The sequence below is a fragment of the Canis lupus genome, chromosome 4 (genome assembly GCF_048164855.1).
Source record: "Canis lupus baileyi chromosome 4, mCanLup2.hap1, whole genome shotgun sequence".
In the NCBI taxonomy this organism is placed as follows: Eukaryota; Metazoa; Chordata; class Mammalia; order Carnivora; family Canidae; genus Canis; species Canis lupus.
The window spans coordinates 17,433,436-17,460,646 of record NC_132841.1 but is presented as its reverse complement, the minus strand read 5'-3'; the positions used below and the strand labels follow the sequence as shown (position 1 = coordinate 17,460,646).

At 34.4% G+C, this 27,211-nt stretch overlaps 2 long non-coding RNA genes across 5 annotated transcripts in view; one reads left to right on the top strand and one right to left on the bottom strand.

Moving 5' to 3' along the window:
• Nucleotides 1-24,493, top strand: part of LOC140631910 (uncharacterized) — a 70,682-nt gene extending 46,189 nt beyond the window's left edge. The window contains exons 7-8 of one of the 4 annotated variants that reach the window (XR_012029459.1): nucleotides 21,797-21,851; nucleotides 23,401-24,493. This is a non-coding gene — a long non-coding RNA (uncharacterized lncRNA). The remainder of the gene's footprint in view (nucleotides 1-21,796; nucleotides 21,852-23,400) is intronic. The other 3 variants (XR_012029460.1, XR_012029458.1, XR_012029457.1) reach the window with 3 other exon arrangements.
• The window catches only part of LOC140631911 (uncharacterized), a 51,711-nt gene continuing 44,460 nt past the window's right edge, over nucleotides 19,961-27,211 (bottom strand). The window contains exon 3 of the long non-coding RNA XR_012029461.1: nucleotides 19,961-20,348. This is a non-coding gene — a long non-coding RNA (uncharacterized lncRNA). The remainder of the gene's footprint in view (nucleotides 20,349-27,211) is intronic.

Below are 27,211 nucleotides of genomic sequence, written 5' to 3'. Positions count from 1 at the left end.
TTGATATTATTTTTTCTAATTAAATCAAGTAAAATACTAAGAATGGCATTTGATGTCATTATTATCAAAGTTAGATGTTTAGATTGTAAACAGTTACTCTTTGTTTTTTATGCTTATTATGATTTCATCTCTTAGTTTTTTTAAAAAAATATTCATAGCTTTTCTGGAAGCCAGAAAGTCATGATTTTTAAATGTTCAAATGGAAAATAGATTTTCTCTCAGTTATGTTTTCCATTATTATTATTTTTAGGAATTTTTTTCTCTTCCCTCAAATCTGTTAAATATCTATTTTCAGACTTTTCCATACAAGTAACTTACCACTGTTTCTAAAATCAAAATAGTTGGGTTGTAATAATTTATTTCATACCATGTCATATAAATTCCAAGACAGTGTGTTCTGAGTAAGTTCCCAATCCTGGAAGATTCCTATTAAATAATACCTCTATTTACTAAAAATTATGAACTGTATTCCTCCCTTAAAAATTTATATTATATATTTCTATTTTTTATGTATAACATAAGGTGTTTAAATTATGTGTATCTAGAGTTTTCCCAAATCACTTGGATTTAAACCTTTCCCTCTATCCAACTTTCCTCCAAAGTCGATTAAAAGAGAAAGTCTGCCTAAGAAAATCTCAAAGAATATATTCGGTCACATTGTACTAGGTTTCAGCTAAATATTTAATTCCATTGATCTCTCCATGGATTCTTTTGTTAGTACCACTTTGTTCACTCTGTTTTAATTGTTACAGTTGTATAAAATATGTATTATCTCAGACAGGATGTCTGTAATCATTAAGATGGTATTTTTAATTTATTCATAGTTTTTTCCAGTTTATTTTTAGTTTCATATTAATATAAGAAACATGTTTTTGAGTTCCAACAGAATGTCATCAGAATTTTAATTAAGATTGCTTTAAGCTTTTATTAAACTTTCAAGAATTGTTATCTTTATACAATATAATTGTTATATTTTGTTTTCCTGTACAAGAGTATGTTATGCTACTCAAGTTGTTAAAATCCACTTTTATATCTCTCCATAAACTTTATGATTTTCTTTATATAGCTCCTGCACATTTCCTGTTGCATACTCTTGGACATTCACATTTTTCACTAATATTTTGAAATGAATACTATCTCTTTCCTATTATATCTTCACCTGAATATGGCAGAGATATAAAAAAGCTATTAATTTTTGCATATATTACTTGTGTCTAGATGCTTACCTGAACTCATTAATTGTAATTTTTTAGAATAATTCAAGATTCTCTTGGGATTGAGTACATAATCATGATATCTGAAAAAATAATAATTTTGTTTCCCTCCAATTATCATAGTTTTATAATTTGTTTAATTTCCTACTGCTAGGAACTTTCAAAAAAATAGTGTTAGGTGACATATCTTATTCTCACTTTTTAATGATTCTTTCTCTAGTGTGTAATCCTTAAATAAAATTCCCTCCCAAATTTTCATGAATGGACTTCAAGACTCCTTGAACTCCTGGAATTATTTGTAATATTGTGCATATATATGCATTTCCTTGGGTGAGAGAATTCTTAGCTTTAATAAAATTTCAAAAGGATGTAGACACAAATAAGCTTTTATAAATCTTATACTTGTAATTATCAGTATATAGAACTCTATGATACTAAGTGTAAATTTCAATTGAATAAGCAATTTAAGAGAGAGGTGAATCGAAAAATCAGAATTAAAAGTTCTAATTGATAAAAACATGAAAAATCAAATTATATACCAATTGAATCCAAGCTTATCTACATTTTTCAAATTTAAATTCAATTAGTCAAAATATAGTACATCATTAGTTTCATATGTAGAGTTCAGTTATTCATTAGTTGCATTTAACACTCAGTGGTCATCACATCATATGCCCTCTTTAATGCTCATCACCCAGTTACCCCATCCTCCCACCCACCTCCCCTCTGCAACCCTCAGTTTGCTTCCTATAGTTAAGAGTTTCTCATGGTTTGTCTCTCTCTCTGATTTCTTCCCACTCAGTTTTCCCTCCCTTCCTATGATCCTCTGTGTTATTTCTCATATTCTACATATGAGTGAAACCATGTGAATATCGTACTTTCCTGATTGACTCATTTTCCTCAGCTTAATAACCAGCAGTTCCATCCACTTTGACGTAAATAAACATAACTACATTTTTAAATCTCCAGAATTAGGTATTTGTAATTCAAGCAACTAATCAATAATTTACAAATAATGTATCTATCAATGACCTAGACCCCAAACTTACATTATCCCACTTCTACTCTCCCTCTTTCAAAACACGATGGTAGTCTCTAAAACTGGTACTATCTCTCACTACAGTAAGTGAGAATAACTACTCCTTTGTCTTATTAGCACACTGGTGATATTTCTAGAGATTCAACCCAATTAACCATGAGTTTAAGGAAAAATAATAGAATACCAATAACCCAGGCTACAGAGCCTGGAGAGCAGCTTTGCCACTTTCAACATGTGAATAGTACTGAGATCATTCGTCATAACTTGGTGTCCTTCTTGAGTTGATTATTTCTAAACTCATCATTCCTCAGTTTTGGAGTCAGGTTGTTCTACTGACAGTGCTTCTGATATGAGTAAACAAGTTGCCATTGATTGCAGTTGTCATGAGAAAGCAATCGACAGGCAAAAATCATGGATTCAAGTACAATATGGTAGGCTTTCCAACATATGATTTTTTAAAAAGATTTTATTTATTTATTCCTGAGAGACACAGAAAGAGAAGCAGAGACATAGGCTGAAGGAGAAGCAGGCTCCATGCAGGGGGACCGATGTGGGACTCAATCTCAGATCCTGGGATCACACCTGGAGCCAAAGTCAGATGCTCAACTGCTGAACCACAGGCATCCCTCAACATATCATTTTAAAGGGGCTACAGAGTAAATATCAATTTATTTTTTAATTTGTTGTTTTTGTTTTACCATTAAGCAAAATCTACTTATTACATAATTCCTAGAGAACATGAAATATTAGGGTACTCCTTTACTTATTTACCCAGAGAGTTTTCACATACAATACCTTTTTTGAACCTCACAGCAAATCCTGTCTTTCAGTATCACTGAGGAAAAAGACTCTGTAGGGCAGATAAATAAAAGTAAAATCTAACCTGAGAGATATGCTTTTAAAGGTTTATTTTTTATTATATCCATAACCAGAATATTCTATTTGAATTCTTTTTTTTTAAATCCTGAGTGGAAAGTAAGCAAAGTGTTATTACTAATTCATATATAAAACATACTTTAAAAGTGACAAATTGTACCCTAGAGATAATTTCTACATAAAAATGTGTGCTAAACAATGCATTTTTATTTTATTTTTTATTAAATTGCTTTCCTAAACATATTTGTTTAGCAAGAAAACGATTGCCAATAATTTTTAAGTATTATTAATTTGTAATGATTAGAGTGAAATCAATCTGAAAAGGTGAAAAGTATAAATTAAATAACAATATAAATCAATCTTTTTTCTCTCCATTGCATTCAGAAACTTGAACTAAGCTAATAAAGTATTGGTGAAACCTATGGTTAATGAGGTTATAACCCCTCTCCTTGTCCTTTGAAAACCTCCTGACATCAGGAGCTGAATTTTGCCTCTATCTGATTTTTAAGTCTGCACCCCAAAGTGAACATGGGATGTATGTTAGGTCTACGTTTGTTCCATGCACATGCTCCATCCTTCCTCATCAATAGTTGTAAAGTATATTGCCCTTTTTAATCAATATCTATGTAATCTCAACCTTTGTGATTGTAAGGAACTTGTGCTTTCCCCCTTCAGGGAGGCAGATTTGAGACTTGTCCTGCCTTCTTCCTCATTTAGCTTCCTCTCAAATAAACCCTTTCCTTGCTGCAAATCTGACATCCCAGAGATTGGCTTTGCTGCACATAGGGCAGATGGACTTGGATTTGGTTACTGATTAGAGAATCCTGTGGAGAACCATCTTTATAGAAAGGAGTTTGCACAGTTTTTATTTTACCTTAGGTGGGTGAAACATTGCTACATAAAAACTTGTTTCCTCAAGAGAAAAGTGAGATTTCTGTAGCAGAGCAATGGAAAATCTCAGCCTAGTTTTCCTGAATTGCTATAACTTCAATAGTAGTAGAATACAAATGAATCACATCTAGGATGCTATTTAGTATACGGAAACTGACAAATTTACTGTTTAGGGATTTAAGGTGAATTCTAACCTACATCACAGCCTAATTGACTCCAAGAAATAGAATAGATCTCTTCTCTGGGGTTTGGCCTGTTTCAGGCAGGTATTTCCAGAGTTTCATTACCCTAATTCTAAAAGAGCCGAATGACTGCAAAAAGGACAATTTAACCTTTTGTTTTTTGAGATTTATTTTGTGTATTTTTTACTCATTACATGACATAGTTAAAAAGGCACATTATATCATGGCATGGCTGACGTTAAATACTTTAAATAACTTGTTATCCACCCAAAGAGGTAGACAACAGAGACTCATCCCAATTATTGTTATCAGATTGATACAGGAGAGTTTGGTTCTTGTCTCACAAATTCGAAGAGTGAATCTCACATAGAAGTTTATTAAGCAAACATACAGAGAAAGCTCTTAGAAGGGTCCCAACAGGGTTGCCACTGAGGGCTTGTAGAATTGGTCTTTAATCAAAAGCCAATTAGGGAACCTAAATCCTTTTAACATATTTATTGATATTACCATTGAGTAAGGACTAGTGATAACTGTCTTTAATGGCTTACTTCCTTTTTAAGGTCCAGTATTTCTTTGTTGGTCACAAGGGGCTGATATAACAAGATCCCACCTCTGGTACCGGAGATGGGATGATCTGGTTTATTTATCAGCATTTTACTTTCATCTGCACATTTTTGGGATTTTTGTGAGCCTCATTCAGTGGCCCCCTACCTAGACCTGCCTAGCCCCATTTATCCCTAACTCAAGATGACCATGACATTACTGTGAATGTAAATTACAGTGGGTACCACTCTTTCCATTAGATCAGGCCACAGTGACACCAGGAGCCCAACTCTTAGATTATCACATTATCATGAGTTTAACTCTGTCAATAAGTACTTCTTAGATTAATAAAAATTGATTTTTTTAAATGCATGATCACTTGTGTGTTGTTCTTGTTTTCTTCTGGGATTCCAAAATAGACTTCTAATAGAGAATAATGTTCAATGAGCTTCCACTGTTTGAAGCTGTAGTAGATAGAATAATAGCCTTTTAAGATGTCCACATCCTAATCCCTGAAACTGTAATAGTTACCTAAATGGCGAAAGGGACTTTGTAATATGATTAAGTCAAGGATCTTGATATTGGGAAATTATCTCAGATTATCCAACTAGGCTTGATCACAAGAATCCTTAAAGCAAGAGAGTTAGAGTCAGAGAAGGGGATGAGAAGGCAGAAGAAGAGGTCAAAGAGAAAGAGATATTTGAAAGTGTTTTCTGATCAGCCTTGAAGAGGGAAGAAAGCAGGAATACCAGTGACTTTGAGAAGCCAGAAGCTGGAAACAGCAAGACAATGGAGTCTCCCCTAAAGCCTCCAGAATAAACACTGCCCTGTTGACCACTTGACTTTATAATTTTTGACATTAGAATTGTAACCTTGTAAATCTGTGCTCTTTTAGACAGTGTGTGGCGATTTGTTGCAACAGCAGTAGGAAAGGAATACAGAAACTAAACTGGCATGCAAATTTTTTAAAGTCATGCACATAGTCATGAGGAGAAATAGGTTATAAGAGCTAGCACTTGCTTTTAAAGAGAATCCTCTAAACGTCAAACACTATTTCGTCAGAGTCTTGTTTGCATGGACGCATTATAATTATAATATTCTTACATAAAGTAACACACACACATACATTTCACACATTTACATATCACCAGATGCCTATGTTTCTCACTCAAGAACCCAAAAGGGAGAAAGACCTGCAGAAACATCCTTTGCCAGGACTCAAACTGTACCAAGGCCTCAGGGACACTTCCATTCAGGCCTGTTTCCTGACTCAAAGGAAACAGAAAAATCAAAGCAGGAAAAGGAGTGAGAGGGAAGTGTCTTTTATCAGGTTAAAACCTCCTTAGATTCTTCTCTTCTTGAATTATGAGAACATTTTTTATGTATAGACAAGTATGTGCATATGTTATATAATAAAATAAAAATATAGAAATAGAAATTAAGAATCTCTATTTTGAGTTAATATTGATCTATCATTATAAATTAAGTAGGATACCCCGATTGTAAAAATCAAAAACTTATTGAAACTATAGAGATGAAGTTTACATGCATTAATAAAAAGGTAATCCATTCAAACATTTATCTATTCATTCATTCAATAAATATTTGCTGAGTGCTCCAGTCAGTGGAGACATGGAGAGCATTACATTTAATGGGGAAAGACATTAATTTTAAAAAATGTATGTCTTGTGTCAGTTCTGTGAAAAGAATAAGTGGAGGATGCTATGTTGAGGAGGAGGTGCATGCTATTTTATAAAAGGTAATCAGAAAAGACCTCTTTGTTAAGATGATGTTTTAAAGAGATGTGAAGGAAATGAGAGAAAGATCTATGTGGATACGAGGTGAAAGACATTACTAGCAAAGGAAGCAGGAAGCACAAGAGTTCTAAGATGGAAGCATCTTTAGTATTATACTAGGTATATAAGTTGCTAAGATTTCATTTTATTGGAAACTAGTAGTATATTAATTATGGTTGTAGATAGGTGGTAGACATAATATTTTGTATAACATTAAAATTACATATACAAATATATATGTAATATATGGCCGATATTACCTAGAAGGGTGATCAGATAACTGGAAGGCATACATAGCTATCAATATTCATTGTCTGATAATGCTAATGACTTACCATGATTCTGATTTGTATTAACTGATGTTTAAATTTTATTAGGATGATTCCTGTGTCATAATTAATTTTCAATGGAAATTCCATCACCTTCCATTATGACTCTCTTCTGAACTTTAGGTTAGTTGACTTCAGGGATATCACACACAGCTGCATTAGTGTTTTATAGGCAGTAATCAAGAGATCTAATTGCTATTAGTAATCTATATCCTTATTGCATTAACTTATTTCAGTTAAATAAACTACTAAAATGGGCTTACCTTTATTATGACAAATAATATGTGCTTAGGCACATTATTAGCAGCCTATTATATTTAATTATCAATGGCAGATGCCTCAAGATAGAACACATGCTTCAAAATGACAAGAATAGATTTCCAAAATTATAGTGATAATAATGTCTGTAATACTATTTCTCTTATCATTGTTATAGGAGATATAATAGGTACATTGCAAACTAAAAATGGAATGATCTTTCCTAATTCCATAACAAATATAGTTTTATTAAGTTTTAAATCAACATCTATTTATTATTAAAGATCATTCATTAAGTAGTTGAATAACTTTCTAAAAATATTTTATAATTTTGACTATCTGGTAATGAGGAATGGAAATAATTCCAGCAGAAGGATGATGGTACTGGGAATAATATAGAACCACTGCTATAGAAGTCTCAAGTTAGCCAAATACTAAGGTAGAAGATCTAACCCATAAGAGCAAATTAATTCAATCATGACTGAATATTGCTTTTACTAAGGTTATCATCAAACATCTGGTATCTGAGAGACTGAATTTCACATTAATATTTTATTCTCCTGTGATCTCCATCTTATTTTTCTGTTTTATGTTAGAGAGTGAAATTGGAAAGTGCTTAAACTATACTATAGCATCTTCTCATAGACATCTGTTCACCAGTAATGATTTTGTATTATACATTGTAACCCTAACAGTCAGTAAAGACAGTGCTATTTTGAAGAACTGTTCTGCATTTTTTCAAACATTGTGACTGAATTGTCTATTGCATTATACAAATCTGACATGTGACTTTGTGAAAGTTTACTCTTATTAATAGATGCATACAAAATAGAAGGAGACAGGCAGGAAATGAAAGTGAAATCATGTCTTAAAAATCTCAGTTCTACTGTTAAATACATAAATTGTTTAGTGAGTTATCACTATAATTACTCATTTAAAAAGTTTTTATGTAATTTCCAATCTTTCCTTACACTAATATAGGAATACTATTGTAAAAATATAGTGCAAAGTGCATAACCCAGAAATAATTTTAATGCAAAAATTATTTGGCTGTGAACAAATGTATCTATAATGCATACTGGCTGTGAGAACAAATGTTTCTCTTGGTCTAAGGTTATCAGAACTTAAAATAAATGTGTAACATGCTGTTAAGTAATGATCCAACCAAAAACAACTGTGAGTTATGTAGTTATGAACAAATGGGGAAATATTTTAAGCTGCAAAGAGTAAAATATGAGAACTTTCCCAACTGAGAGTGTCCTTACTGACACTTCGTGACCTCACTGGAAAACTTTTGGATTAAATTATTCAGGAAGTAAAGAGAAACAAAGAGGAGGAATAATAGAATGAGGGTCACAATTTTTTTCAAGCATTATATAAATCAATGTAAGAGAGAATTTTTTAAATTAGAAAAACAATTTGAACAATGTCTCCTCTTAAAAATCCAGGAAAACTGTATTCATATAAAATTCACCAAAAAACTTACAAAGGATTATTGTAGTCAAACCCCATAAAAATTGCTGTAAGGAAAAAAAAAGCAGGGAGGAGAAAGAACAGCAGGTCTACCCACAAAAAAGTATGAAAAAAACAAGTTCAAAACTTAGAAAGTTTTTCTGGAAGAAAACTTAAAAGTGAGGTGGTGAAACTCATTAAAGAATTGGAAATAAACACAAAAGTGTTAAATATGAAGAATAAATTAAAAAGAACTCAGAATTGAATAATGGTAATAGTTAAGACCTCAAAATAAATACAAAGTGAGGCAAAGAAAATGTTTAAAAATAAAATATAAGAAGATATTTTTTAAAAAATTCAAGAGTGACAAATAAGATAAACAATGAACAGAGATAACAAGAATCCCTAATATAGAAAACCAAAACAAGGGATTAGAGTAAATAATAAAATATATAATTAAAAAAAACTTTCCCTAAATAATTATAATGATTAAAATTTAAGCTATGTTTTAAAGAGTACTACATGCATCTGGGAATATCATTCACCAATAACCAGGACTAAGACATATTTTAGTAAAATGATGGAACTTTAGAGAAAAAGATAAAGAGGTGCCTGAACGGCTCAATTGGTTAAACATCAACTCTTGATTTTGGTGCAGGTAATGATCTCAGGGTCATGAGATGGAGCCCTGCATCAGGCTCTGTGCTCACCTGGAAGTCTGCTCCAGACTCTCTTGCTCTCCCTTTGCCCCTCCCCAACAAGTAAAATAAATCTTAAAAAAAAAAAAAAAAAAAAGAGAGAGAGAGAGAGAGAGAGAGAAAAAATATCCCTTGGATATCTCACAAAAAGAACACATGATTTGAAAGGTATACAGGAGGACAATAGAGTCTCAGTAGATTTTTCAACAGAAATTGTTTATGCCAGAAAAAAATGAAGAAAATATTTTAAGTACTCAAATAGAAAAAGTGTAAAATAATCATTTTATATTCAGAAAAGTTGACCTTTAAGTATAAAGGGTACAAGTAGTTAACAACATGGAAAATCCCAGGGAATTTTGATTCCATGATCTTTTCTTAGGGAATCTACTAAGTAACGAGCTGCAGACAATAAAATAACTAGAAAGACCTCAACGTGAGCCCTGGTAATGAGAATATATGGTTACATCTAAAATTTACACTAAATAAGGGTTAGAAGGGACTGGTATGTATTATAATACTTGTATGGAGATTTATATTTGGAGAAAAATGAAGACAGTATATTCCAAAAATGAAAACTCTAAGGTTTTTAGTAATCATAACGTTTTAGTAATCATAATTACTGGTGGTAGTATCATTAGATGAGATTATTTATGTTTGATATGAGATGGTGTTACAGACCAGAGAAAACACAGATGTAATATAAAAGTGGTTAAGTAAAAAGTCTGTAGACTTGAATTTGAATTGAGAATATCAGAATGAACTACATATCTCACAACTGTATCAAAAGAAAGGCCAAGAAACAATGACTAATCCTATAGCAATGAGCATCCACAGCATTCTAGCACTCAGCATGACAGCTTTAAATGCCATTTTCCATTAGGAAGAAGGAATGGAGGGGCACTTGGGAGTTTAGCAATAAGTATTGGACTCCATTTGGAGTTAAGTCATGATCTCAGGGTCTGTGAGTGAGCCCCGGTCAGGCTCTGCACTCAGTGCGGACTCTGCGTGAGATTCTCTCCCTCTTCCTGCTCCTCCCTCTACTCATCCATATGCTTGCTCATGCTCTCTCAAACAAAATAAAATTTTTTTTTAAAAAGGAAGGAAGAAGGAAGGGAGGAGAGAAGAAGAAAAGCCTCCAGTGTCTTTGAGAAATAACCAATTCCATGTCTGTGTTAGGGGATATACAAGAGGATTCTTAGTGCTATAGTGAATAGGAAAAAATCCTAATGATATACTGAATAGGAAAAGAATGTCTCCACTTTTACTAAGATTGTATAAAAAAGACGAAGGAGTCAAACTGAATAAAGTCCCATTCAACAAGATGGGGGAACTTGGGCTTCAACGAGCTAACAATGGTAATTCATTGAAACCGTGGAATGTTTTTAAATCCATGAGGTCATAACAATAGTAAGAAAATAAATTAAAATAATTGGTCATCTGCGTATGGTAGAACCAAGAAATTATCTTGAAAGCTGAATAAATAAAGTGAAGGATCATTTATTCTGGACTTCCTCTGTAAATACTATGACTGGGTTACTACGTTTTACATGGAAAAATAGGTCTCCTTGTGAAATTGTGCCAACTACTAATTTAAATTTAATGACAGAGTTAGATTTCATTATCTTGCAGCTCCCAAATGAATTAATGGACTTAAACTTTAAGGATCAGTAGCTTCTAATAACTGTTTTCAGAAATGTGAAGCAGACATCAGAAGCCTCTGATGAAAGAATACATCACCTATAATCTCTCCAACATGATTAAATCTGATTCTGATCAAACCTCTTGATCCAGCTGTCTGTTTGTAGGAAACACAGAGGACAGAGAAAAATAGTGAACTATTCCATGAATATGTAATCAGTAAAATTCAGACTGGGAAAATCTACAAGTCACAAAGTCATGAGTCTTCAACAGACAAATTGTAAAGATAACAGAGAGTTAGAGGAGAACCAATAGATTAAAGAGATATAAAATATATATCACATTTTAAAAATGAGCAAGACTCAATTTAGTGCTTAGGAATCTACACTTGGATGATAAAATTATAAATATACCAAAGAGGTTGGCTTTTTGAAAATCAATATGGTACTTTTACTTGTGGAGGGAAGAAGGGTCTTTGATTGTGATAGGGCACATGGACAGGTTTGGCTGACAATGTTGTTCTTTTAATATGTTTGTGGTTAATAATTCATTACATATAGTCTCTTGTGTGTGATTTTCTGGGTCTGGTTTTTATTTTACAATAAGAAAATTATAACAGTAATGTGTCATGATACATTTTTGGCTCTGCGCAAATGCAAACAGCACAACACTAGTGTCCTTATTCCTGGTGTGTCCCATGCATTTATATTACCTATCTGGTTTCTGAAAGACTTGGAGTTTGTGAACTTTGCTCTAGTCTTTCCACATCTTTTAGATTGTAACGATTTAGTGAAATTTGTCTTGACCACCTCCTGGGTAGAGAATTCTATCATTTCTGTGACTGTAGAAGAATGAATATCTCATTAACACTCATCTGGGGATTCCCAATGAATGATTGATGATGTAAGTTAATCCATCATACATATCTGAACATCTCATATGTATTTAAAGATCCTTATGAATAGTGGATATATTTTATGCATCTTTGATCATGATAAATGGCTAGCCAGATGTCTTCTATAATAAATATGTGTCACTGAATTTATTTTGAGATGTAAAACCTGGATACACAGTGTCTGCTCATGGGAGTGTATCAAAGATACACCAAAGATAGCTAAATAGGAAGGATCTTTTCAAAGAAATGTTTCCCAAATGGAAATTATACATATGCATATATATGCATGTGCATCCTAATTACACTTTGAATCTAGTATGATTTTATTTGTATATCTTTAATCTACATGCATATGCATATTTCAAAATTTAACAAAATTGAATGCAGAGATTTAAACAGCAGCATTATATCAATAACAGCACTATAAATATAAACAAATGTTAACACTATGATGTAATTATAATAAAAAAGAAGGTGAACAAGGGTTATAAATAAAGGAAGTGAAACTAAGGTTACCTAAAATCAGGTTTTCTTGGCGAAGGAGCTGTGAGAGTAAACAATTGGGACTGTTTACAAAGATGATATTATAAAAAGGTGCTGTAAGGGGAAAATGGGAGATTTCTAATATGAATACTAACATGAAGCATAAAGTGATGTATGAGTAACATGAAAGCAATAAAGATGGAAATTTATTATAAGACAGAATTCAAATATTTTGGAAAATAAAAGGAGATCACAAGTTTGAAAGGAAATAAAGGTATATCACATTACTTGTTCTTTGTTTAAACTCATTATAAAATAATAACTCCCAGTAGAAAAGGGTAGTACCCCTAAACAATGTCATAATGATGTCACACACAAATGTTCGGTTGTATGGAGACACAAGAAAAATAGTCAAAAGAGAATAGGATAGTACGATTCTTTCACGAGGGAAAATGTAGTTAATGATGGGTAAAGTAAAAAATAAATAGTATTTCTTTTGGGAAAGCACATGCAATTAATAAAAGTTGAAAAGAGACAAATATGAATTTAATTTAGGGCACCTAAGTGGCTCAGTCAGAGGAGTGACCAACTCTTGGTTTTGGCTTGGGTGGTGAGCTTGGGATCATAGGACCAGCTGCACTTGGGCTCCATGCTCAGCATGGAGTCTACTTGAGATTCTCTGCCTCTCCCTCTGCTCTTCTTTCTCTCTCTCTCTCTCTCACACACACACACTCTCTCTTTCTCTGTAAAATAAATAAATAAAATCTTTTTTAAAAAATGAATTTAATGAGTTCAAATTTTATTTGAAAGATGAGTTAGAATGAGAATGCTCAATGGGAAGATTTTAAAACTGGGAAAAACAAGGATAAGCTTTACAAAGAAAACAAAACAAAAAAGGAAATGCACAGCTTACCCAACATATTATCTGATTCTTATAAATGCTCAATAGAGGACCCCATTGTTAATCATGATTAACAATGAGGAAAATAAGAACTTACAAGAGAGGTTTAGTATTGGATTTTAGTTTTAGAGAAGAAAATGTATAAACTAAAGACAGTAAATGAAATACAGGATTTTCCTTAGTATATTATTAATTTATTTATTAATACAATTTTTGATTCTTCAGATAAAAAATTCAAATGACTATTTGAAATGAGAAAAAGTCAAATACATGCATATTTCTGTCAATTTCCTGAAATTGAATAATTTTATCCACTTATTCTCTAAATTGGTTTAGCTCTCAAGAACAAGAGCAAGAATTCCTCCCTCCAGGGTCCCTATTTTTCCCTTGGTTGCAAAGGGCCCAGTGGCAACTATATTGATGGAAATCACAAGACCAGGGAAAACTTACTCCACTGTGGGTCACTATTGTTCTGGGGCCTCAGGACTCACCTGGGAAGAGCTGTTTCAAGGCAGAGGAAAGAGGAAGAGAAGGTGGCACCTCAAGCAGAGTGGATTTTATGAAAATGAATGTGAGGGGCTGGTTGCTCTAGGCTCCTGGCATCTGGCATCTTGCTTCGCAGTTTCCTCCTTCTTTTGCTGTCCTTCCTTCATCCTTCCTCATGATAGTCCCATCATTCTCCACCTCCCAAATTACCTTCTTGCCCCTTTTTGGAAGTACCATATACGATAGGAAACAAACCACTCCTGGTTGAAATCAAGACATCCCCAAAGAGCACAGTGACCCAGAAGAAATGATAATTCATGAACTCCATGCTGGGGATGATCTCTGACTCAAGAAATGAGCAAAGGAAAATACAAAGAAGTTGAATTGTTCTTATCTGAACAAGTGACAGTTAACATCCTGCCACAAGTCCATTAAAAGCAGTTAGAGGAAATTTTAAAGTAATAAAATAAATAATAAATAAACAATAACAATAAATGAATAAATAAATAAATAAAATAATAATAAATAATATATAAATAAAATAATAAAAATAATAATTAAATAATAATTAAATAATAATAAAAAGTTAAATAGCAATATTTAATCATAGAGATGATCTTTCACATTTATGCATTTATTTAAGCTCATCATGTTCTATGTGCAGAGGACTTTGCAATTTATAAAACTTTGACATATTTTGTTTTTTTGATTATTTGGGAATAAGAGGAGATAAGTACTATTTATGTCCATAAATGAGATCATACCTATCACCTTCCTTGACCTCAATCAGACTGAGATTTAATCTCTCACTCTGTCATTATATAGTTATATGATCTTGGATAGTAATAATGACTAACTTTTTCTGTGTGTTTAATAAACGCCTGATACTCTCATAAGTCCTTCACATGTACTTATTAATTTAATTCCAAATCAGTGAAGTAAGCAGCATTATTATTTTCAAACAACACTATTAATAAGAAAAGTAAGGACACGGGCACCTGGGTGGCAAAGTCATCTGAGCAGCCAATTCTTGATTTTGGCTTAGGTCATGATCTCAGGGTCCTGGGATCAAGCCCTGCATGGGGCTCTGTGCTCAGTGGGGAGTCGGCTTGAGGATTCTCTCTCTCCCTCTGCCCCTCCTCCCACTGGCATGTGCACTAACGCTGTTTCTCTTTCTAAAACAAATAATTTTTTTTTAAAAAAAGAAAACAAATAGGGAAAGAGATATTATGAACATGGTCAAATATACATAGTCTTTTTTATTGTTGAATTCTTTTTGAATCTAGCCATTTTGATTACAAAACTCCTATTCACAAAGTCTATATTATATTTACCTTTCTGGTAAGTCACTAACTACCTTTTTGTTCCTCTAATTTTCACTTCTATGCCATGAGCTGTGGAGCTGTGGAGAAAAACAATGAGCTGTGGAGAAAAACAATGATATACATCATGGAAAGTCATAAACACATGTCTAGTAGATAGTGAATAGCTATTAAATAATTGTGCTACTATTATTTAAGAATCTAAAGAAATTACAACTCAGAAATTTAAGTTTTAATTAAATTAAATTTTAACTTGAATTAAATTAAATATAAGAAAATTACATGGCTGAAAGTAAAGTAGCTTGGTCTGAAATCAGAGTCATATGGGTTAAAATCCAGTGCTCTAAATCTTGTGGAATTTTAACCCTTAATATAGTTTTGTAACAAGATCAGTAGCATGTCAATAGGCAGATATGTTTGAATAAGTAGCACCTTGACTGAGAATCCCAGTCCTGGTTGAATAGCAAGGGGTAATACTATGGAGTATTACGTTCATTATGAAACCTTATATTCAGAGCCAGGACCTGTACCTACATACAAGGACATGTTTAAGAATTGGGGGACAGAGGGAAGCCCAGGTGGCTCAGCGGTTTAGTGCTGCCTTCAGCCCAGGGCCTGATCCTGGAGACCCAGGATAGAGTCCCACATTGGGCTCCCTGCATGGAGTCTGCTTCTCCCCCTGCCTGTGTCTCTGCCTCTCTCTCTCTCTCTCTCTCTGTGTTCTCATGAATAAATAAATAAAATCTTTAAAAAAAAAAAAGAATTGGGGGACAGAGTAGCACCTAGGTGGCCCAGTAGGAGAGTGACTGATTCTTGGTTTCGATTCAGGTCATGATTTCAGGGTCATGAGAAGGAGCCTATGTTGGGCTCTTCACTCAAGAGTTGAGCCAGTTTTGAGTCTCTCTCTGCCTTTCCCTCTGCCCCTCCTCTGCCCTCTCAAATAAATAAGTCTTTAAAAAAAAATTGTAGACAGATAGAATTAATTGAAGATAGCATTTCTTTAGGTCTCTAATGCTTCTATTCACTGCTATGGGCTCTTACTACTTTTGATGTAAAGGTCTTTGATTCTTGCCTTGAAAGTGTGGCCTGGGACACTTCAGTATGGAAACCAACTGACTCTTCTTCCCAGGAAGCAGAACATGCCAGAAATAAGTTCTTAGTTACTTGGTCTTTCATGTTATTCTGTTATTTCTTTTCAGGGGACAAATATTCTGTTTTAGATATAAAGGGGGGAAAAAAAGCCCTTCAATTTTTTGTAGGAACAAATCCATTTTTCCTCCCTCAGAAAAGTATGTCTGTAGCTGCTCAGGAAAGAGACCCAGAACCAGGAAAGTCATATTAGTAACTGGAATGAACACACCAGCAATGAGAGAATACAAACTTCCTGATAATAATAATAGTAGAATGTATAAGTTTTACAAACATTGCAGCAAGTTTGTTACAGGAAATTAATGGATACTCTGTGGGTCAGAGTAAACCCATATTATAAACACACCACAAAGGGAACTTCAGATTTTATTTAGGTGATAACCTAAAGTAAAACACGTTTATTCTGGATTTTGCAGTGAATACCTTAAAGTCTGATACTGTCATGTGCTTTATTCCCTTAATTCCCATGTCATAGATTTATTTGGTCCAATAGTTAAATTTATTATGCTTAATAAGAAAAGAATGTGGACACCAGTGTGTTGGGGTGAAAGCAAAATGACTCTACTGGTTGATCTAAAACATTGCATGGTTGATTTTTAAAACAAGATAATGTTAATAAAAAGATGAGATTGAGGGGAATGTGGTATATCTATGGCTTCTCTGTTAATTCATTTTTGTGGAAAAGGTTTAATGACTTAAGAAATTGATATCATTATAGCTTTATTTTATAATTTTATGTAAAAATTCTTTATGTGTATGTTGCTTGTATGTCCTAGATCTCATTATTTGCAGATTTTATTTATTATACATTTTGGAGAGTTTTGTATTACTACAAGACAGTTATATTTTTTATAATGCTATCAAATTTGAAAATCTTAGTAAGATTGATTTGGCAAAATTTTATTAAATCTAATCTAATTATTAAACATATCTTTAATATGAGACTAATTCAGTCTCACCTGAATCTACAAGGTACAAAAGACAGAGCAAAGAATTGGAATTGGAATAAAAAATGAGTAGTGACAGCAAGAAATAGGTGTGCCATTAGCAATTTATGAGAGCAAGAGAGAATAAATCTCAGTGGTCAAATTGTCTCATCAAGATACCTTGAAATACCTAGTATTTTTTTGAACATGAAAATTACCCCAATATTGTTCTCTCACTTATACTTGCTTTGCAAACCAAGGAAAACTAAAGGCAAATTAACTGGTGGAGTTTGGGAGGAAGGAGAGAGAAATGGAAACAACTTAAAAACTGCGTACAGCAAAGGAAAGTGGTTTTGGGGAGGTTTTGTTGTTGTTGTTGTTTTGGATTTTTAGTGCTGCATTTCATGGCTGTCCCTGATAACTGATGTGACAAGGGACTGCTACAGAATTCTGAATTCCACATAGTAATAATGAAATACAAAAAAAACAGTTGTCTTTGGCAGCCAAATGAATTCCTGTCTTGGCATCTTTCACTTTTGATTTCTGCCCGCTGAGACTGAGGGCACTGGAATTCAAAGTCAGTTGTGCTGGTTAATTTGGTTAATTGCATGTGTTAACTCACTTGGACCATGAGCGCAGATACTGGGTTAAACAATTTTTCTGGGTGTGCCTGGATGGGAGTAACAGTCCAGTGCTAGACTGAGTAAAGCAGACTGCCTTCCACAATGTGGGAGAGTGAGGCTCATCTAATTATTTGCAAGCGTAAAAAGAACAAAACAAAATTTAAAAAAGGCTGATGGAGGAATACTTCACTCTTTCTACTTGATGATTGTTGAGAAGAGTCATCCATCCTTTCTCCTGTCTTTAGAGTGGGACCGAAACTCCCACCATTGACTCTTCTGTTTTCAGGCCTTCAGATGCAGAACAGGGAACTTCTTAGTCTCCATAATCAAATGAAAGAATTCCTTATAATAAATTTCCCTAGGTAGGTAGATTCTTATGGCTCTGTTTCTCTGAAGAACTCTGACTAGTACACTAGTGTTACTCAATCTGTTTTCATTCTGAACTTGTCACAGTCATTTGCAGGCTACCAGACAGCTCATTCACTGTTTCACACACACGTATGTCCGCACATTTATGTGTATACGGGTATATATAGGTGTATGTATCTGTATATAAGTACCATAGTTTGACCAGGGAAACAAAATCTACAGCAGATGATTCAATCAAAGGAATTTTGTATGGGAGTTTATTTACAAAGGTATTTGGAATATCTGAGAAAAGGAGAAGGTGAGGCATCCTCTGTATTTGTACATCATCTCTACCTTCAGAGCTAGAGTGACAAAAGGAACAAGCAGAGCTATTGGAGCTGGAGCCAGGCCACTAGGTGGGAGTAGGAAGGTCAGGAGATCTGCCTGTTGGGAGCTGGAATTGGCATGGAGAGGTGTGACCACTGCTGATGATACCAGAAAAATAGGACGCAGAATGCCCTGCCTTCTCCTGTTGGCTGAACCCTGCAAGGAAGCTGAGGAAATAAAATTGGCAAAATTCAGTCTCAGCAATTTAGAGCAGATCAGAGGCAAGGGTGAAAAATGGTTTTGAAAACAAATGCATGATCAGCATATATGAATACATAAGCATTTGTCTGGGTGTATATAACATATATGTATGAATATGCACATATTATGCATATTCTTGATTTTTATAATGCAGGATTTTTCTAAATGGAAAGATCTGAATAGGATCTTCAGAGTATCCCTCTGCTCAGAAGCTTTGCTTTTACTCTTAGTAGTGATACAGGAGTGTTTGGCTCTTGTCTCAGAGTCAAAGAATAAATCTCGTGGACAACAGAGAGTGAGCAAAGTAATAGAAGTTTATTAAGCAGAGATACCGAGAAAGCTCTCAAAAGTGAGAAGGATCCTGACAGAGTTGACCCTGAGGGCTGTTTTGGTCTGTCTTTTATAGGAAGCTGATGGCCAGGGCAGGGCGGGCGGGTTGAGAGTGGGGTGGGGGGAAGTGATGGAGGATGCCTGAGTGGCTCAGTGGTTGAGCATCTGCCTTCAGCTCATGGCATGATCCTGAAGTTCCAGGATGGCTCCTTGCATGGAGTCTGCTTCTCCCTCTGCCTATGTCTCTGCCTCTCTCTGTCTCGTATGAATGAATAAATAAAAATCTTAAAAAAAAAAAAAAAAAAGGAAACTGACCGGGGTACTTGGAAAATTTCTTGTCAATATCAGGCTGGATATTTGGAACAAACATGGTGGATTTATAACTATCATAACAATAAATAAGATGTTTTTGTAAATATCATAAACCCAAACAAGCTGTTCCTTTCTCTCTGGTTAATATCCCCTCCATAGTATTTCTCTACATCTGGGATTTCTGTGAGCCTAATCAAGTAGCTCATGGCCTTGAGATTCTTGTGTGGTCTTGGTTTGTACAGGGACTATTGATAACACCTTAACGATATATTTCTGTGATTACTTAGTAGCCATTAAAAGGGGGATACTCCATAATATTTTGGAGCTAGGGAGAAAGGTTTATTTTTTCTGTTTTTACTGTCTTATCTCAGTTTTCTTGGGATGGGTAGGAGCCTGACTCTGGGGTCTTTCCATTGTCTTTCCCTGCCTAGCCTCATCTGCCCCTAACTCGTTCCTACATCAGTAGTATGAGGACCAAAGCAGAAAAAGATGATAAGCCCATAATCTGAGATATTAGGACCTTTGAATTCAGTGTAAACAAAGGGGCTGCCAGTTTTTAACTACCTGCCATATAACCCAGGTAGTGAGAAAAAGCAAGTTGGCAAAATAAACACAAAGTTGGGTTTCTTTAGGAAATGATTTATTCCTTTTTACCAATTCATAGAATTATACTATTTTCTTGTTAAAAATGGAGGCTCTGGGAATTTAAGATTCTTGATCAAAGTCATTAGTATTAGAACTCAACTCAGGTCCACTGCACACCTTTCATTGTACCAGACCATTGATCTTACTTACTCTGGAGAGTAAGTGCAGGACAGCTTCATGGATGTACCACATATGCAGGGGTATAGAGCTCATGCTCAAAAGACCCCATCCTTGGTCTGCTCTGCTGTTGACATCTTGGAAAACTTTATCATTTTATCTTTGAACTCTTGTTTCGAAGTGAGGCCTGATGGACTAGTGGAGCATACATAAGCAGAAGTGACAGGCACAATATGCAGATCTCTTGCCATTTCTTGCTTGTACATTTGTATTCACGATGCCTCATGAGCACAGAATCCCAGTGAACCTGCAATAAATTGGTAGGACAGCAAGATTCAGACAAGAAGTGTTACATCTGTGACTGAATAGGCAAGGACACTGAAGTCTAAGATGCCACACTTGGCCATTTAAACCAAAGTTTGTTTCAAACACAGAAAGAAGTCAAGAATGTTCTGACTTTCCAAGAAGCAAAAAAAAAAAAAAAAAAAAAAAGGAACCCTATCATATTCTTTCTTACTCATGTTACCTCCTTATATTATCTAGACAGCTACACTGAAGATAATGACATAGAAGAAAAGGAAACTCCTTCCTTGCTTATTGATAAACTGAAGATAGAGCATATTGGTAGAAAGTGAGCATATCAAGAAGTGAAATAAAAACATTTAAGCTAGTTTTTTTGTATCAATGCCTCTCTTTTGCATGTACAAGATACAAAATAGGAATTGTGCAATACTGGTGATTCTACATGCTCTGATGTTTGTATTAAAAACAGCCTCTCCAAAATATACAGATAAGTAGCAAAATTCATGCTAATGATTTTTTTCTTTTTGCTTAGAATAACATTAAATAGCAGAACACAAAGCATCACAAGTCTAAAGACAGAACAGAAACTGTATATTTTAATATCTTTAATCACATTTTTTTCTATTTTTTGAAGAGGGGCCCTGCATTTTCATTTTGCAGTAGGCCTCACAAATTATGTAGCTGTCCTTGAGAAAATAGCAGTGCTGTTTTATAGAAACACATGGAATTTGTTTATTTTGGGGGCTTTCAACCTTCAGTATGAATCAGAATCACTTGAACAGAGACTTAAGAAAAAAAAAATGCCTGAATTCAAACCCTGAGATTCAGATTCAGTTGGCTGAGCATGGGATGCAACATTTTTTTTTTAAGTTCCATAGATAATTCTAATATACCCTAAGGATTGAGAACTACTGATATGAGATGTCTTCATGCTTGTAAAAACCCTAATTATATGTAATGGATAACCTCAACTCAATACAGGGTTATATATTATTTTAATAACAGCTTTCTAGAGATAATGCTTCAGAAAAAGCACAGGAGAATTATGGTTCTCAGACACACTGGCAGGCCAGAGAGTGGACTTTGGGGACCTCGGAGTCTCTCCATTTTCAAATAACCTGTTACAACTAGGCATAGGATAGTTTCTCCCTAGTACTTTAAGTAAAATAAAATCTGAAGAGAAAGTTCAAGAGTTTACTACTAATGCTGTAGTTTGCTGATGTATGTATTGCCTTGGCCATAGAGAAAACAGGCTGTCACTTACATGTTTTGTTGTTTTTGTTTTCTAATTAAAGTAATCACATGTAGAAAGCTTCTCTTGACAAAAGTCTTAAGTAGATTCAGTAGTATTTAGATTCACCATTGTCAGAAGGGATTGTATTTGTGTATGTGTCCACACCCTGTCTTTAGAGCTTCTTAACAAAATGTTACTATCCTTTTTTTCCCCCCCAGAGGATGAGAAGTTAATGTGATAAGCCTATGTTAGGGATTCAAGATATTTTCATGGGTGAGTAAAAGAGTAATCCTTTCACAAAAATTCAGGGAATTCTTGAAGTCTACTTTGATAACAGTTAAAATGTTATTACTCTTCTCAATAACATTGACTCCCCCAAATTTGCAATCTACCTTGTACATGGCATAAACCTCATTGAGAATAGTGTTTATTCTTTATTGTAAAGTAGGGGTTTCTTAAAATTACTTTAAAAAATGTTTTTAAATTTAATTTTACTATATGTTTCTCCAATACAAAGGTTAATAAGAGATACAAAAAACTATATATTAGATGTTCTCTAAGCAAAGAAGCGTGGGGAACACTGAAATAGAGTCCTATTTGGTTTTGGTTGTTTTTTCTGTGAGGGCTTTTTCATAGCCTATATTATGCAAATATCATTATACATCTCCAAAGTACTTTTGGAAAAAATACTGAAAATACTCTTTTTTTCTTTCTAGTCATTATTTCTCACTGAAGTAAAAGTGCTTAATTCACTGGACACTGTATCTTAAATATCTTGTATTTTGAATATGCCTACACCCAGGCTTATGGGCTTTTCTATTTGGGATTCAGTGAGTAAGTCAGTTGGGTACCAACAACTATCTTCGGTTCAAGAGTAATGATGAAGCAAGCTCTTCTTGGGCTTCAGGTGTAAGATCTAGACTCTGCTTTATCTTTATTAGATCATTACACTGAATGTTTAATCCCTAGCTTCACAATAAGTGTTTGCTATATCTTAGTTCCTTCTTGTCTCATCCAGATAACTTATTCTGTTGTGTGGTTTTAAGGAATATTTTTAGTTACCATAGGCCAAACTAAATTGGCTTTCTAAGAAATAGTTAAAGTTTTTAAACACATTCTAGATCTTTTGATATAAGTGTTTTAAGACTACTTAGTGAAGTCAGCTGATTTATAGCTTTTGCTCTTAATTTTTTAATAGTACATATACATTACCAAACATTTAAAAATGCAGATATGCATAGTAGACAGTGAAAATCCTCTGTAATTACAATTGCCATAGATGAGAAGTGAGTGCAAATACTTCCAAGAAGGTTTACTACAATTATATGTGTTAGATATATATGTGCACAAATCTAGGTGTACAGGTAAAAGTAACTGCATAAATAATCTTAATTGCTGTTATTTTGGCATATATAAACTTCATTTTAATGAACTTTCCCTTTCACATCAATAGATTTCCTATAGTTGTAATTTATTTTAATGCTAAAATTATTTTCCTCATATTATGAACCTTTTCATTATGTCCACTAACCCTCACTTCAAGAGAAGCTCTAATGGAATAAAAAATAACCATAATATTTAAAACATACAAAGCTTCTTTGATTATATCTGTAAACTTGATTTAGGATTTCTTGCTCTTTATGATTTACTTATAAAAAACAAGTTTATTCCCAAATTTAAAATAAATTAACAAGAACATGTAAATATATGTGTAAATATCTAGATATAAATGCAATACATGTATAAATAAATGTATACTTTGTCAATAGAGAATGTATTTATCTTTTTTTTTTTTTTTTTTTTTTTTTTTACTTTATGATAGGCACCCAGTGAGAGAGAGAGAGAGAGAGAGGCAGAGACACAGGCAGAGGGAGAAGCAGGCTCCATGCACCGGGAGCCCGACGTGGCATTGGATCCCGGGTCTCCAGGATCGCGCCCTGGGCCAAAGGCAGGCGCCAAACCTCTGCGCCACCCAGGGATCCCTATCTATCTTCTTTTTAAATTTGTGATACTGTAGGAAAATAATCCACAGAAGTATTTGTCCCTGTACTGGCACAAAAGCTAACAAACTAAACAATGGAGCAAGTTTATTGCTCCAAAATAAGCGAGATAAAGCCCTGTTTTGATAAAAGTGTAATGAGTGAGCTGAAAATCAGCACTGTGCATGTGGCTGTCAGGAAGAAGCTTCCGAGTATACAGCCATAGCAGTGCAACTGAACAAGGTTGAACAGACACACCTCAGCTGACAGCATGGGGAGCTAGAATTCACAACTGGAATCCCTTATTAACAGAAAAGACTACATGACAATCCAGGTAATTAGAAGAACTGGTGTCAAGTAGGGTGTCAACAGGGCCATAAGTAGGGAAATAAAGAATCTAAGAGTGCTTAACAAGGAAAAGAACATGAGGCCAATAAAAAATATGGTTATATTATAAATGATAAATTGCATAAATGATAAATTGTAACATTGAATTTAAAGCAGGAGAAAAAATTTATAATTTATTGCTTTCATATGGAATGTACAGAATGGTAAGCTTGGTATGTAGGAAATTAAAAGGCTCATTGAATTAAGTAAGTTTTGCCTCTTTAAAAGTGTATCCCAATAAAGATCGTTTATCAAAATATAGCACCTTCCACACCTGGTAAGTATAAACTGGAGACATATAGAAGACAGTGCATGAATGCTTCCAACTCCAAGAAATTTGAGGCCAAAGTTCAGAGTGAAAATAAGCGGGTAGTCCTCCAGTGTATTCCTTCTGAGATTACACTGGGCAACCCTGCTCTATCTACTTTGATTGACGTTCTTAAAGATGATCCTTATCGATTAAGGAATTCATTTTGAATTAAATGCTCACACTGTCATATAGGAGAGAAGAAAGTCTACAGACAATGAAGCTACAGCAATAAATCAGCTTTCTATTTCAGACTCAGAACCTGTGTACTCTCTGTGCTCCTTTTAAGTAAAATTGATGTCCTTGAAAATAGATATGAATTTTGAATTATGACTCTTGAAACAACTAATAAAATAAATTGACTTTGTTTTGAAGAGACTTGTCTGTTATCACCTATATTACGAACATTTCAAAACCCACAAATTATATGCTAAGCAATGAATAAGATGTCCACATTATATAGGAATATAGGGACAATACATAGTCTATTATTTTTACATTATTTTTAATGCATTCTTATGACATAGTGGTGTTTTATACTTCTTAAGTCATGCACGTTTTTGAAAGGAATATCAGAATGATACAGAGGAATACTAAGCATTTTTGAGAATCGGAATTAGTAATTCGCAGCATCTAGTATAGTGCATTTACATAATAGGAGATCAAACTACAGTTTGTCAGTTTAATTCAACAAACATGTTTAAACTCCTACAATATGCCAGATGATATGTAAGTGTTGGGAGGCAAAAATGAATAAGATGTAGTTTCTTTCCTTAAGGAGCTAGGACAGGAAAACCCAAGGGTGGATACAATAGTAAAGGAAACATGAGGATTCCTTGTATAAAGGAAAACTAGCTAGAGTCCTAACTTGACCTGTAATCAAATATTTTCTCTGTGTCTGGAGAGCACTTATTTTCACTCAAGCCTAACAATTACACCTTTTAAAACGTACTTAGCTAGCCCATTTTCATGTTTGCCATCTGCTATTTCAGACCTTTCTCCCTATGATGTCTCTAACGTCCTCAATGGTTTTCCTTCCAGTGTTTGAGAGCCTTTAGTTCTTAGGAGACAGTCAAGCCCATCGGTAATATAACTTGAGTCTCAGAACTCCACAAAATCCAAGGCCCCCCACTCTTCATCCCTCATGTTTTGCACGCAGCATCAGAGACCACAAAACCTTAAGTTTTCCAAACTTTTCCAAAGTCGCACAGGTTTTGGGGGCAAAACAAAGGCTGAGTACTTTCAATCTCAGCTCAGACTTTTGGGAACTCTTAGTAATTTACTGCCAAGTGGAAAGAAGACTAATAACGCAGTTCCCAAGGTAAAAGGTAAGGCTTTAAGGACTGATTTTGGAAAGTATTCGATGTAACAGTTTCAAACATTGTGAGTCAGACCTCCAATATACAATGGCCATTCCCATCAATAGATAAAAGGCTGTGGACTACCTTTTCCTCCTCCTCCTTTGTCCTCATTTTCACTTTTGATGTTCTACCTCTTAGTATGGTTTTGCGAGAAACAAGCAGGGATAACTCCTGCTGGACTTCATTTCCAGCTTTTAAGTGCTGGCTACAGGGCAGGCGATACTTCAAAGGAAGTCTGTCTGTAGAGATATCAATCAGCCCAAGCAAACAGACTCACTGAGAGGAAATCGCTCCTATCAGGAGTGTTCAGCAAAAGAGAATAAGTGGGTCTGAAGCTGAAAACCCCAATCTGCATTTGTTGTATTTAACTATTTGAGCATGGAAATGGGAATAAGTGGAACTTGCATCTACCCAGTAAGGATTGAATAAGCCTGACTCAAATGTTGGGGGACAGCTCTACTCTAAGTGATCTGAGAGTAGAAAGAAGACTCTCCTTTCAGAACCCATTCCTGCTACCCTAAGTGCTCTGTGAAACAATGTCAAGTTGTTTTAGTGCAACAGATGGTACCCTAGGGCCCAGAGAATCCATGGGTAGAATTCACAAAAAATTTAAAATTCCAGAGTGGGTTTGTATTTTAAAAGTAGTTCACTTTTTTCGCTGACGTCTAGGTAAAGTTCGTATATGTTTCAATTAAGAATGTTGTCCAAAACCCACCGCAGTGTTAATGCAGTGTTAATTTTCACCAGCCACAATCACAGATATTTCCAAAGCATGTTGCAAGTATCTTGAAATATTTCGGGGTAATTGCAGTAGTAAATTAGACCCTCAATTAGATCTCGTTATTTAATGAGGGAATAAAGAAGCAAGCATTTGAACATAATAAATGTATTAAAATATAATAATAATTAAAGTTTGGTTTCCTTCCAATCTGTATTAGGCTTTATGCATTTCAAAACATTATTATGAATCTGAGAAGCAGACTAGCAGAACACTTTCATGGTCAAAACACACTTTCTTGTGGATTACATTTCAACACTAGTTATACACATTAAGCACTTGCATGAGACATTCTGGGACCTCAGGAATGTGGGTGAGTCCGTTGACAAGCTGATTTACAGAAGCAGATGTTGTCGTTGATTCACCCAAGAGGGCTAAGCTACATATGCATGACACAGCATACACATTTATTTAATAAATTGAATATCGTCCAGGGAGTTAGCTACTAAGGGACTCTGTCTAACCCAATAGGTGAATTACAACAGGAATAAATACAGCAGGAAGGAAATCCTTCAAATGAGATGTCTTTGACATCATCTTAGTTCTGGATATTTATCTTATTCAAAGAAATTACTTCAGCCAGCAGCATCAGTGCTATAGTTGATCATGATCCAGTCACCCTGGGGCACCTGGTTAGCTCAGTCAGTTAAGCATCTGCCTTGATCTCATGTCATGATCTCAGGATCCTGGGATCGATGGAACCTGGAGTAGGGATCCCTGCTCAGTGGGGATCTGCTTCTCCCTCTACCTCTGCTGCTCCCTCAGCTTGGGCTCTCTCTCTCTGTCCCTGTCAAATAAATAAATAAAATATTAATAATAAT